General features: G+C 38.0%; 1 non-coding gene across 1 annotated transcript; it reads left to right on the plus strand.

Annotated features, from left to right (window-relative positions):
• Window positions 1-6,008: 6,008 nt before the first annotated feature.
• Window positions 6,009-6,116, plus strand: LOC141624391 (small nucleolar RNA R71). The gene has a single exon (XR_012534198.1). It is a non-coding gene; the product is annotated as a small nucleolar RNA R71 (small nucleolar RNA).
• The last annotated feature ends 6,776 nt before the right edge of the window (window positions 6,117-12,892 follow it).

Here is a 12,892-nt window from a genome sequence, read left to right on the forward strand (position 1 = left end):
AACTTTGAGGGAGCATGAGTTGTATGCTAAGCTATCCAAGTGTGAGTTCTGGTTAGAGAAAGTTGCTTTTCTGGGGCATGTGATCTCTAAAGATGGGGTAGCTGTGGATCCGGCAAAGATAGAAGCAGTGACAAAGTGGGAAGCACCAAAGAATGTTGCTGAGATCGGGAGTTTTCTGGGTTTAGCTGGGTACTACAGACGGTTCGTGAAAGATTTCTCCAAGATAGATAGACCTATGACCGCGTTGATGAGGAAAGAGAACAGGTTTCGTTGGGATGAGAGTTGTGAGACGGCATTCCAAACATTAAAGGAGCGTTTGACCACAGCTCATGTCTTAACATTGCCTGAAGGAAACGAGAACTTTGAGGTTTACACAGATGCCTCAAAGAATGGGTTGGGATGTGTGTTGATGCAGAACGGTAAAGTGATTGCCTATGCTTCTAGGCAATTAAAGCCTTATGAGGAGAACTACCCTACTCATGATCTGGAGTTGGGTGCGGTGGTGTTTGCTCTCAAGAATTGGAGACATTACCTTTATGGAGCAATCTTTAAGGTATTTTCTGATCACAAGAGTCTCAAGTACATTTTCACTCAAAAGGAGTTGAACATGAGACAGAGAAGGTGGATGGAGCTGATTGGCGATTATGACATGGAAATTAGCTACCATGAAGGGAAGGCCAATGTAGTTGCTGATGCTTTGAGTAGGAAGAGTGTACATTCTCTGCGTACAGCTCTATCTTTGATGAGGCTGAGAGATGAGGTAGCGAGGTTTGGGATACATATGATGCAGAAAGGAGATGCCATGGGTGATATGACAGTGCAGCTTGAGTTTTATGATGACATTCGAGGTAAGCAGGCGTTGGATCCTAAGATAGTTGAGTGGAGAGCTGGAGTAGAGAAAGGGACAGTGTCTCGATTCTCCATTCTCACAGATGGTAGTTTGAGGTTCGATGGTAGGTGGTGTGTCCCTAATGATGAGGAGTTGAAAAAGACAATCATGTCAGAGGCGCATTGTACACCATATTCAGTACATCCAGGTGGTGACAAGCTATACAAGGATTTGAAGAAAATGTTTTGGTGGCCTGGGATGAAGAAAGATACAGCAGAGTTTGTGGCCCGTTGTTTGACATGCCAGAGAGTTAAAGGGGAACAGCGATGACCACAAGGTAAGATTCAGTCTTTAGAGGTACCTGAGTGGAAGTGGGAATCCATTTCCATGGATTTTATCGTGGGCTTGCCAAAGAGTCAACAAGGTAACAACATGATTTGGGTAATAGTGGATCGACTGACCAAGTCAGCTCACTTTGTTCCATTGAAAGATACATGGACTAAAGCACAATTGGCTATGGCCTATCGAAAGAACGTGCTTAAGTTACATGGAGTCCCTAAGGACATAGTGTCTGACAGAGATGCGAGATTTATATCAAGGTTTTGAAAAGAGTTGCAGGAATCGTTGGGAACAACTTTGAAGATGAGTACAGCATTTCATCCTGCGACAGACGGACAGACTGAGAGAACAATCAAGACTCTTGAGGATATGTTGCAAGCTTGTGTGATGGATTTTGGTGGTAGCTGGGAACAGAGGTTGGACTTGATAGAATTTTCTTACAATAACAGCTATCACACTAGTATTGGTATGGCACCATTTGAGGCTTTGTATGGGAGGAGATGTAGGAGTCCGATTTGTTGGGACGATAGTGCTGAGGCAGTGGTTTTAGGACCAGAGATGGTGCATGAGATGGTGGAACAGATTAAGATGATCAGGGAACGGATGAGAGCAGCTCAGGATAGGCAAAAGAGTTATGCAGATCTACATCGCCGAGATATAGAGTTTCAAGTTGGGGACAAGGTTCTTTTGAAAGTGTCTCCTATGCGTGGGGTTATGAGATTTGGGAAGAAAGGCAAGCTAAGTCAGAAGTTTATAGGGCCTTATGAGATCTTAGAGCGAGTTGGGGAGGTTCCATATCGTCTGGCTTTACCAGCGGCGTTAGAGAGAGTGCATAATGTGTTTCATGTATCGCAGCTACAGAAGTATGTGAGTGACCCGTCACATGTTTTAGAGGCAGAGAGCTTAGAGCTAGATGAGTCCTTATCATATCTTGAGGTGCCTAAGCAGATTCTTGACCGAAAGGTTAGGAAGACTAGGAGTGGCGAGACAGTTTTGCTTAAGATCCTGTGGTCTAACCACGAGACTGAGGAAGCTACATGGGAGCCAGAGGAAGCTATGAAAGAGCGATACTCTTTTCTGTTTGATCAGGTATGTATGGTTACGGGGACGTAACCTTGTTTTTTTTAGGGGGGGTAGGAGATGATCGCAAAGAGTTTTTAACCGTTTTATACCCTTTTTGTATGTTGTGTCGGTATGTTTGTCAGGATGAGTTGGGTTAGTACCATGTTTTATGTTGAGTTTTGTTTTAGTAGTGAGTCGGAAGCGTTGGGGGAGTACCTTTGTTTAGTAGTGGTTTGAACTTCGGGGACGAAGTTCTTTTTAAGGAGGGAAGACTGTAATACTCCGTATTTGTGAGTCTTCGGGTACTCTATCGAGTAGGCCTTACTCTGTCGAGTAAGGGTAAGTTGCATTTTAGAAAAGTTTCTGACCTGTTGGGTACTCGATCGAGTAACTAGGATACTCGATCGAGTAAGGGGGTACTCGATCGAGTACCTTGGGTACTCAATCGAGTAGCCGGTTTACGGGGAGTTTTTCTCGGGTTTTGTTAATTATGCGATTAAGATATATAACCTTGTCGTCATTATTCTAAACACTTTTGCAAAACCTAATTTACTGTTAAAGAGAGAAAGCAAGTACGTTCTTAATCCTAATCGCATTGTTAGCAAATCCCGGAGTTTGGAAGGTCGGTTCTCATCGTTGGTTATACCGTTGAGATCCTTGCGTCGAGGGTAAGATCTATGTACACTTTTTGTTGTCTTTCCTTTGATTTGGTTAAACCCTAATATAGGGATTTGGGGGTTTTTGAGTAGTTTGTGATTTGGTAGCATTTGTATGTTGTATGATAGGAGGAGGTTTCGTAGAGGAAGCTTTTTGATACAGCAGTAGAGACCGTCTGATAGTGTGCTTTCCAGGTAGGATTTCCTACTCAGTATTAGTCCCATAATGGGATGATTGTTGATTTGTTGAGATTGATTGTTTGATATAGTAATTGTATTGTGACGGTTGTGATTGTGATTGTGATTGTGATTGTGATTGTTGTCTATGGTTCTCGAGGCGTGTCCTCGGCTGAGTGAGGTCACTTGCGAGAGTGGCTTCACGCCCTAGTTTCGCCTTCTGTGGAACCCGCCACAGAAGGGATGTGCACATTAATGGACGGGGTTATCGCTCATTATGAGGAGCGGGGATTTGGTGGGTATGGTGCGGCCCCCCATCGCTGGGGGGTCCAATGGACATTCGGTGATTGAGATTATTGGAATTGGTGTGGTTGTGTGTGTGTGAGTTAAGGCATCTGTTTATCTTATTGTTGATATATATTGAGTTGTGTGATTAGTCTCGACCCCGATTGTTGTTTTGTAAACTGCGGTGATCCATTCGGGGATGGTGAGCAGATATTGAGCAGGTATGAGATGAGTACTGGGATAGCTGGGATTGCCACGATATGATGATAGAAGTCTTCATTTGTAGCTTAGTAGTTTCTTTACATTTCAGTTAGAACAATGTGATCGGTTTGAGAACGTGTATTATACTTTTGGTTTAGGTTTCGAGAATTGTAACCCTTCACTAAGTATTTCTATTTAAACGTTGTTTCTTTATTGTTTATTTGATTATCATTGCCTCGGGTAACCGAGATGGTAATATCTTCATACCTAAGTGGTCCTGGTAAGGCACTTGGAGTATGGGGGTGTTACACCACCAAACTCTCATCCTTAGTGAGATGTCACGGGGGCATGTCCAAGGTGTTGTTGATGTTACTCAACACCTTGAAGAAGTAGTCAAAAGCTTGTTCATTGTCATGATAAAGATCCTCAATAGATCTTTGCACTTGTTGTCCTTCACGTTGGTCTTGATCGATATCATTACCAATGTAGGGATTGAAAATCCCAAACTCATCGTCCCAAAGACTAGAAACTTCATCTACTTGGTCACTAAAGATCTCTTGAGTTGATAGAGACAACTCTCCCACTTTCTTATCTTGGCCAATGAGGCCCTCTTCTTCATTGCTTGACTTTGGTGAGCTTTTCAAGCTCTCTTTGTTACAATTTCCTTGCTCTTTGAATGGAGCATCATCGACTTTCTTCTTCCATTGGAGTTTCGACTTCTTCCTATCATCCTTCCGGCTATAATGATCAACCATAAAACATGGTTCATGCAAACGGGGAGCTCTCATGGTCCTGTCAAGATTGAAAGTTATGCTTTCATCTCCCACTTCTACAGTGATCTCTCCATGCTTCACATCTATCACCGCACCCACGGTGTGCAAGAAAGGTCTACCTAGAATGATTGGAATATTGGAGTCTTCTTCCATGTCAACAATGACAAAGTCCACCGGGATGAAAAATTTCCCAACTCTTACGGGAACATCTTCCCATATCCCCAATGGTGTCTTTGTCGATCTATCGGCCATTTGGAGTGTGATATTGGTGCATTTAAGCTCTCCCATCCCTAACCTTTTACTCACCGAGTACGGCATAACACTCACACTAGCCCCTAGATCACATAAGGCTTTGTTGATCGTGGTGTCGCCAATGGTGCACGGTATTGAGAAGCTTCCCGGATCTTTAAGTTTTGGAGGTGAACTCCCTTGAAGTATTGCACTACTCACCTTAGTGAAGGCGATAGTCTCAAGCTTCCGAATCGACTTATTCTTCGTAAGGATGTCTTTCATGTACTTTGCATAGGCCGGCACGTGATTGATTAATTCCGTGAAAGGAATCGAGACTTCCAAATTCTTCACAATCTCCTTAAATTTTCCAAGTTGGTCATCAAATTTGGGCTTGGCTTGACGACTCGGAAAAGGAAGTCTAATCACAATGGGCTCCTTCTCCTTGGCATTGTCTTCATTTTTCTTTGAAATTTCTTCTTTTGATGGTTCTCTATCCTTGGAGTTTTGCACAACTTCTTCTTTGTCACTAGCTTCCACAACTTCATCCTCAACTTGCTTCTCCGGTGCTTCATACCTCGTACCACTTCTCAAGTGAATGGCACTAACCGTTTCATGTCTTGGGGGATTACTTTGAGGTGGTAATTGCCCCTTTTGTCTTTGTGAGCTTGAAGATGCTAGTTGAGTCAATTGGGTTTCCAACATTTTGGTGTGGGCTAGGATGTTGTTGATGGTGATTTCCTTTGCTTGACTATCCTTTTGCATTTGAGTGAAAAACTCTTGTTGATTCTTTTGCATTTGGAGGACCGCTTTTTGAACATCAAAACCTTGGTCATTTTGTTGATTGTATGGAGTTTGATTTTGGTAACCTTGGTTTTGGTTGTAAAAGGGTCTTTGATTTTGCTTTCTCATGGGAGGTGGGGTGTATGTTGGTTGAGGGTTTTGAACATTTTGGCTTTTGTATGAGAGATTTGGGTGGAATTTGGTGTTTTCATTGTAATAGTTTGAATAAGGGGTACCACTCTTGTATGCTTGAAAAGCATTCACTTGTTCATTTGTTCCCCTACATTCACTTTGGTCGTGTCCCAAAGTTCCACAATTCTCACATATCCCACTTGGGATTGATGAAGATGCCGTCATGGCATTAACATGTTGCTTTGGTGATTTTGAGGCTTCTTCAAGTCTAGCCATAGCTTTTTCGAACTTCAAATTGATGTTATCAATGTGAGCACTAAGTTGAGCACCCAATTGAGTAATAGAGTCCACTTCATGCTTTCCTCCTCTAGTAGCCTTGCGAGGTCTACTATATTGTGAATTATGGACCGCCATTTCCTCAATCTTGTTCCAAGTTCGATTGTCATCAACTTCGGTGAACATTCCATTTGATCCCATGTTGAGAATGTTTCTTGAGTCTTCATAAAGACCGTTCCAAAATTGTTGTACCAAGAACCACTCGCTATGTCCATGATGAGGACATGAGCGACAAATTCCCTTGAATCGCTCCCAAGCTTCATACAAATATTCTTCATCTCTTTGCTTAAAGCCCGTAATTTGAGCTCTTAGCATGTTAGTCTTTTCCGGTGGATAGAACTTTTTGTAGAAAGCTAGAGCCAATTTCTTCCAAGAATCAATTCCGAGAGTAGCCTTATCAAGGCCTTTCAACCATTGTTTTGCGGTGCCAATTAGAGAAAAAGGAAATAAGACCCATCGAATTTGGTCTTGAGTTACACCGGTTTGAGAAATCGCATCACAATAGTCGCAAAAAGTCTCCATGTGAGAGTGAGGGTCTTGTTAGAAATTCATTAATCTCATTATTTAACATATTCATATATGTGAGAAATTATTTAGTCATAAAATAATTACAAATCTTATGCATGCAAACATAAATTAAAAGAGAAGAAATCATCAACCCTTACTAAGATAATTTTGGTTTTATGGGCACCAACAAGATCTCCTTCTTGTTAGTTCTTGATCTTTCCAACAATGGATGAACAAGATTCAAGTTTAGAATCTCTCCCAAAAGCATATACCCAAGGAAACCTCTTAAAGACTAAAAATAATATGATCTAGTATTAGGATTAGTCTTACTTCAAATTTTAACACAAAATATTAATTTGTTGTCCTCTATTTCGGTTAAGAGGAGATGATTATTGTGAGTTTTATATCTCTAAAATGTTTCACAAAATGTAGAGAGAAAATAATTTCTTACACTAGAAATTTTTATAAAAGATGTGAATGAATAATTGAAAAAGAAAAACTCTTCTCTTTTTACCCATAGTGGCCGAAAATCTCTAGCCTTGGGTAGCATGCCCAATGCCTTTTATTTTTGCTCTTTACAAGAGACTAGCATGCAACCCTAGTTATAGGTTTGTTCTTCTCAAAAAGTTTTAGCCTTGCATGCCTACACTCAAGGGTTATGGTTGTGTTTGTAGAATAAAATAATTCAAACAAAACAACCCTAAAACCCTCTAATTTCGGTCACCCATATAATATGGTCGTCCATTTTATTTTTGTCATTTGTCAATTGTGACATATGTGACATGTTACTTAACATGTTACATTATAATGTATTTTTAACATATTAAAAATCATCATATAATTAAATATGTCACATACAAAAATAATTAGTAATTCATAATTACTTGTACCAAAATGGGTCATATAATTATAAACTACAACAACTTGTATTTATAATAAATTATTCATTCTATTTTAACTGTTTCGTAAACAATAATATTATCTAAGTAATAAACAATTCGATTACTTAGACCGTATCTCATTTAATCAAATTACAATAAGACACGTTAACTTTACTCACAAAATCATCCGTCAATTTTAAGCAATTTAATTAACTCGTATCGGCATACGATTAATTAAATAATCAATTAAGAGTATTTCCCTATAGGTATGAGCTAAGGGGATCAACTAATCACCACCGTCGCACGACAGTAATGTCAAACTATAGTCAGCCAATCATTACCGATATGTGTGGACCAGTTGACTGTAAAATATTACATCCCACATGTATTCTTAAAATGAGATTTAAACATGTGATCATCATGATCAACAGTTGTGATCGCATTATTGTCGGAGGACACATATTCCAACAGGTCTTCACTAGGCATCCCCCCAAATTGGATTTCTTTCGACTAATTGGATAAATGCGGATTTGGCAATGAAATTTCCGGTTAAGTGTTGTGGTGTGGGAGTACCATTGGGTAGGTTCTCCTCGGTGGGTACGGAATGTGATGAAAATTTAGGCATTGTGGGTTGCTTTTGTGTTGGATTTTGTGTTGGGTTCTCCTCACCTTCTCTTGCAAAAGGGTTGATGAACTCAATAGTGTTTGGTTGAATATCTACAACCTCACCAATACCTCTCAAAGTTCTCCTAGCAAGTCTTCTATTGTTTGTCAAAGTCCTTTCAATTTCGCGATCAAAGGGTAACAAGTTATCTTGTGATTTTCTAGACATGCAAAATATCAAACAACTCGAAAATAATTAGAATAAACCTTGAGGAGTTTTACTTCCCCAAGGCAAAGAAAGACACAACTAATAACAATATAAGAAAATCTAAATCAAGTTAACACCGTCTCCGGCAACGGCGCCATTTTTGGTCGGACTCACTTGGAGGTTTAGTTTTCGGTACTTGTCGTTAGGAGCACCTAAACCAAAACACAATTTATAACTCCACAAACAACTCTACAATTAGTAAAGAGGTAAGTAAAGGTCAGATCCCAAGGGACGGGAATTGAGATGAGATTTTCAATTGCAACTAGTGGTGTCTAGGGGTGTCACAATTTGGGGTTTGAAGTAGAAGATCACTTAACTAAATAGCAATAAAAATAAACAAGCAAGATGATTAAAAAGGGATGTATCCGTCAATTTTAAGCAATTTAATTAACTCGTATCGGCATACGATTAATTAAATAATCAATTAAGAGTATTTCCCTATAGGTATGACCTAAGGGGATCAACTGATCACCACCGTCGCACGACAGTAATGTCAAACTCTAGTCAGCCAATCATTACCGATATGTGTGGACCAGTTGACTGTAAAATATTACATCCCACATGTATTCTTAAAATGAGATTTAAACATGTGATCATCATGATCAACAGTTGTGATCGCATTATTGTCGGAGGACACATATTCCAACAATCTCCCACTTGTCCTCGACAAGTGTGCGTCACCAATTCTCTTGTCCTATTACTATCTCCCACTCAATGCAAGGTGTCTTTCAGGTCGTACTTGCAAGTGATCATATCGAGAGTGGTTTCCTCGATCTGGAGAATAACTGATTGACCGGAATTATCTACCATAGATACCTTCCGAGCGTGGCCACACATTTCCAGTTCATTACTCCTCGAGTGGCCCTGAGATATTGTTTTAACCCTGACAAGGGGTGGACAATTCCCATCGCACTTATTCCCTTCGACAAGCCACAGCCATCATAACCCAAAATATGCCCATTTGACCCCATTTACGAAGGTCGTAGTAACACAAATCAAAGTTAATCTGAAACTGTGCCACCTTAGGCGAACAGTCTTTAGTCAAAAGAATCGACTCATTAGAATACTATAGTAGCTCTCGCCACGACCAGGCTATATAAATTAGCCAGAACTCTATAAGCGGTCATAAGGCCCGACAAAGTGTTCCTAACAGTCTGCCTATGTGATCGACTAGTCATCTCATATGACTCTATGTCATTTGAACTTGCCATCAATCGCATCACACTCTAGTCACTTCGAGACGTCACCTCATACAAGTGACTATGGGCGAATACCATGTTAATCCGGGTTCACTTTAACGGGGTTCAATATTGTCTCTACAACCCGTTTGGATGTAACAAAGTATATAAAAGGAGTTTTCAGATTTAAAAACTCGAACGACAAATGTGATTATCACATATGAATAGTCAATACCTGATTACTACTTCATATTTTTATACTCCATTTTCATCTTATATGTAGTTGTTCATCTTAATGCAATTGAAATGACATATGACATGACTCATCATGTTAAGCCCATGAAAAGTTTTGGTTAGTAGGTTTTATCAACTTCTTGTACCTTACTCAACCTTACTACATACTCGTTTTCCTTTGTAATGTATACATTTGCATTACAAAATTTTCTGAGTACGTGTCGAAATTCAATCAAGACATAGGCCCTCTAGCCTTAGAATAGCTCCCACTGTTTTCACAGTGTGCGGGACTCATCCTTCTTGTACATCCCATTATTGCAAGTGTACTCAATTTCCGTTGTAAATATTTCTCATTGTTCTTTATTGCCTAGAACGATTCTAGAAAATCTATTTCTTAAATAACATAGCCACAATGGTATCTTAACCATCCTAATGTGTTTTGATTATGGTTTTGTCGAAAACCATGCGCAATCTCAATTGTCAATTGTCACTTGTGTAACACCCTACATAAAATTGCATCAAAAACACTTTGCATTACATCCTTAATGCTTCTGCAAGCACTCAAGGGTAATCTTCATGGCTTACTTGGTAACTATTACTTAAATTCGATTTGAAACAATTCATCATACTCAAAGTATATGAAGTGTTATACATCATTTCCTATTTAATTGATTCGGCAGCGGAAGCAAATAGAATCAATCAAATAAGTTCAATTTGATTGAACTAGTCATGAACCTTATCAACATAAGACTCCTTATTTGACATTAATATCATGTGGATTTATCTCCATAAATCCGGATATTAAGATGTATTATTTTTCTCCTAGTCTTAAATCATTCCCAATAATCAATATGTCATCCACATATAAGACTACTTAAAATTTCCGTAACTCCCACTAAACTCCATGTATAAACACAACTTCTCGACTTATCGAGAAAAGTTTTATAACATGATCAAAATATTGATTCCAACTCATTGATGTCCTACTTAAGACTCTCTCTTAAGTTTCACATTATGTTAGGATGACAAGAATCTACAAAACTTAAGACATGTATTGAATACATTCCTTCTATTTGAAGAGGTGGGTTTTAGATTCACTCGCTATATGTATATCATCATAATGAAACACAATCCTTAAGAAGATCCAAATAGACTTAAGAATTTCAACTAGTGCAAAACCCTTTGCAACCAATCAAGCTTTGATATCTAACAATTCACTTGGAATTTATTTCGAATTTTCATGGCACTAAGCCTTGTATTGAGTTGTGACTTAAACACTCTCATGTAAGTCATATGTTCATTACTTTCCAGAAGTAATCAACGTGTATCAAACAATTTCTTTGTAAGTTGCAAGCTCTTTACTTTCTAAAAGTAACACTAATTCATCATCTTCAACAAGTGATGACTTTAACCTCCTAGGTTTTGAAGAAACAACGTCTTACACAAAACGTCTCATGTAGCCAAGAAAGACCAGTTTCTTGTGACATAACATTCTTTGTGGCTCTTTGAATAATTTCTCCCACTCTGTCTTCTAGAAATAAACTTGTATTTTAGAAAGACAGCTTCACGAGCCACAAACCCGTTGTACTCGTGATTATAATAAGGAAAAATGAGCATTTGTTTCTTTTGAGAACTTACAACCATGGTACCCTACCATTTCATATCTCATATAATTCGTTTTAGATTTAGTGGAAAAATAATTTAGACAAAATGATAAAATCCCCAAAAGGATCAAGTAACTCAAAGTAACTTGATTGAAGTCCAAACCATATCGAATAGCGTTTGATTTCTTTATCCAACCACACATTATCCCATAATGTGTGTTAAGAGAGATTAACTTGTGATACTATATCACATTTCATTTGGCTTATTTCAAAGTCTTCACTTTGATAATCCCATCACGACTAAATCGTGATTCCTTGAACTCTTCGAACTTCTTCAAAGATTTCTCTATTTACCTTATTAAGTGAACACATTAGCGTCAATTTAAATCGTTGGTAAAAGAAAATGATCAACCTATTTTGGATCAATGATTTACAACCTCGATCTCCTTTTCAACCAAAAAGCACGAGACATCTTGCTTTGAATACAAGATACGCATATACCATAAGATCTAATGGTTTCAAGAGTACTTGATAACTCTTTGCGTTCATCATTTCAAAATCTAAGGTTTAATCTTGGGTTACCAATTTTGAGTCTTGCATCATCTACATGATATATCATTCTAGTTTGGTTTAGAATATAATCACCTTGATAATGGGCTAGCCATACATCAAATCATGGTGTATAGGGTCACAAAAGTGAAACTTCTTTTGTATCTTAACAAGTTTATATTCTTATTTAGAGTTCATGCACTTAATAGTCATAATTAAGTACAACTATAAACCCAAAACTAGATTGATTACACAATGACTCTATCTCTCGATATTATTTGATGCTAGTCGTCATATTATAATCATCTTATTTATCGAATACAATGATGAAAACCTCCACTGGTTTCTAATATTGATGAAGTAGTACTAGCAAAATTTATGTTAATCAAATAAACATTTAAAGAAGAAGGTTCCATTAGATGTCCCACAACTAACTTGTTGATTCTTCAATAATTTGGGGTAGTTTCCTTTCTAGCGTCCAACAAATAAGACAATGGAAATTTTATCGGTCGGGATTGATAGGTTTAGTATCGTTATTCTCAATAACTTTACTTTTAACATTACCTTGTATCAATTCCATTCTAATTTTACTTCTTTGAACCTCTTCTTTTTCTTAACGGTTTAAGAGAATGCTCCCACTCATTTCAATGAATCTTTGCTAAGAGAAGCAAAAATTGAAATTCATGAAGACTACTCTTCATTCGTTTGTTTAGTCTTAAAACTTTCATTGAAGTGGTTGCGGTATTTTGGTCAATTTTGATTTCAAACAAACCTAGTTACCAAAATGATGTAACGTTTCAAGGTACTTAACTCAATTAAGCATATGAGAAACAATTCATTGTAAGTAGATATGTTAGTCAAGAATCAAAAACCCTTTTGATCACGAATAACTTTTATGTATACTCTTCACAAGAGATCCTTAGCAATGGTTCATATGAGGTTTTAGAAGCAAATTCATATTTGTCTTTAGTTACGATGTTTTAATGGAGATTTGAATCAAAAATCGAAATGATATCGTATATGAATTGTGGTAAAGAAATAGAACAATATGATTAACGGAATAATGAAAACAAAACATTTAACGTTATAATAATACTTGTAAATATAATAACAAGTAAAGCATTTATCTAGTGACCTCTACCCAACTTGATAAATGATTCCAAGACCCAAATTCATATTAACTTGGGCACGGGGTAGCCGATGGAACCCTTATCAATATAACTCGGTGGATTAACTCTTTAATCGATTCTAATTTTAGAACTCTTGG

This window comes from Silene latifolia, chromosome X (assembly GCF_048544455.1).
Source record: "Silene latifolia isolate original U9 population chromosome X, ASM4854445v1, whole genome shotgun sequence".
In the NCBI taxonomy this organism is placed as follows: Eukaryota; Viridiplantae; Streptophyta; class Magnoliopsida; order Caryophyllales; family Caryophyllaceae; genus Silene; species Silene latifolia.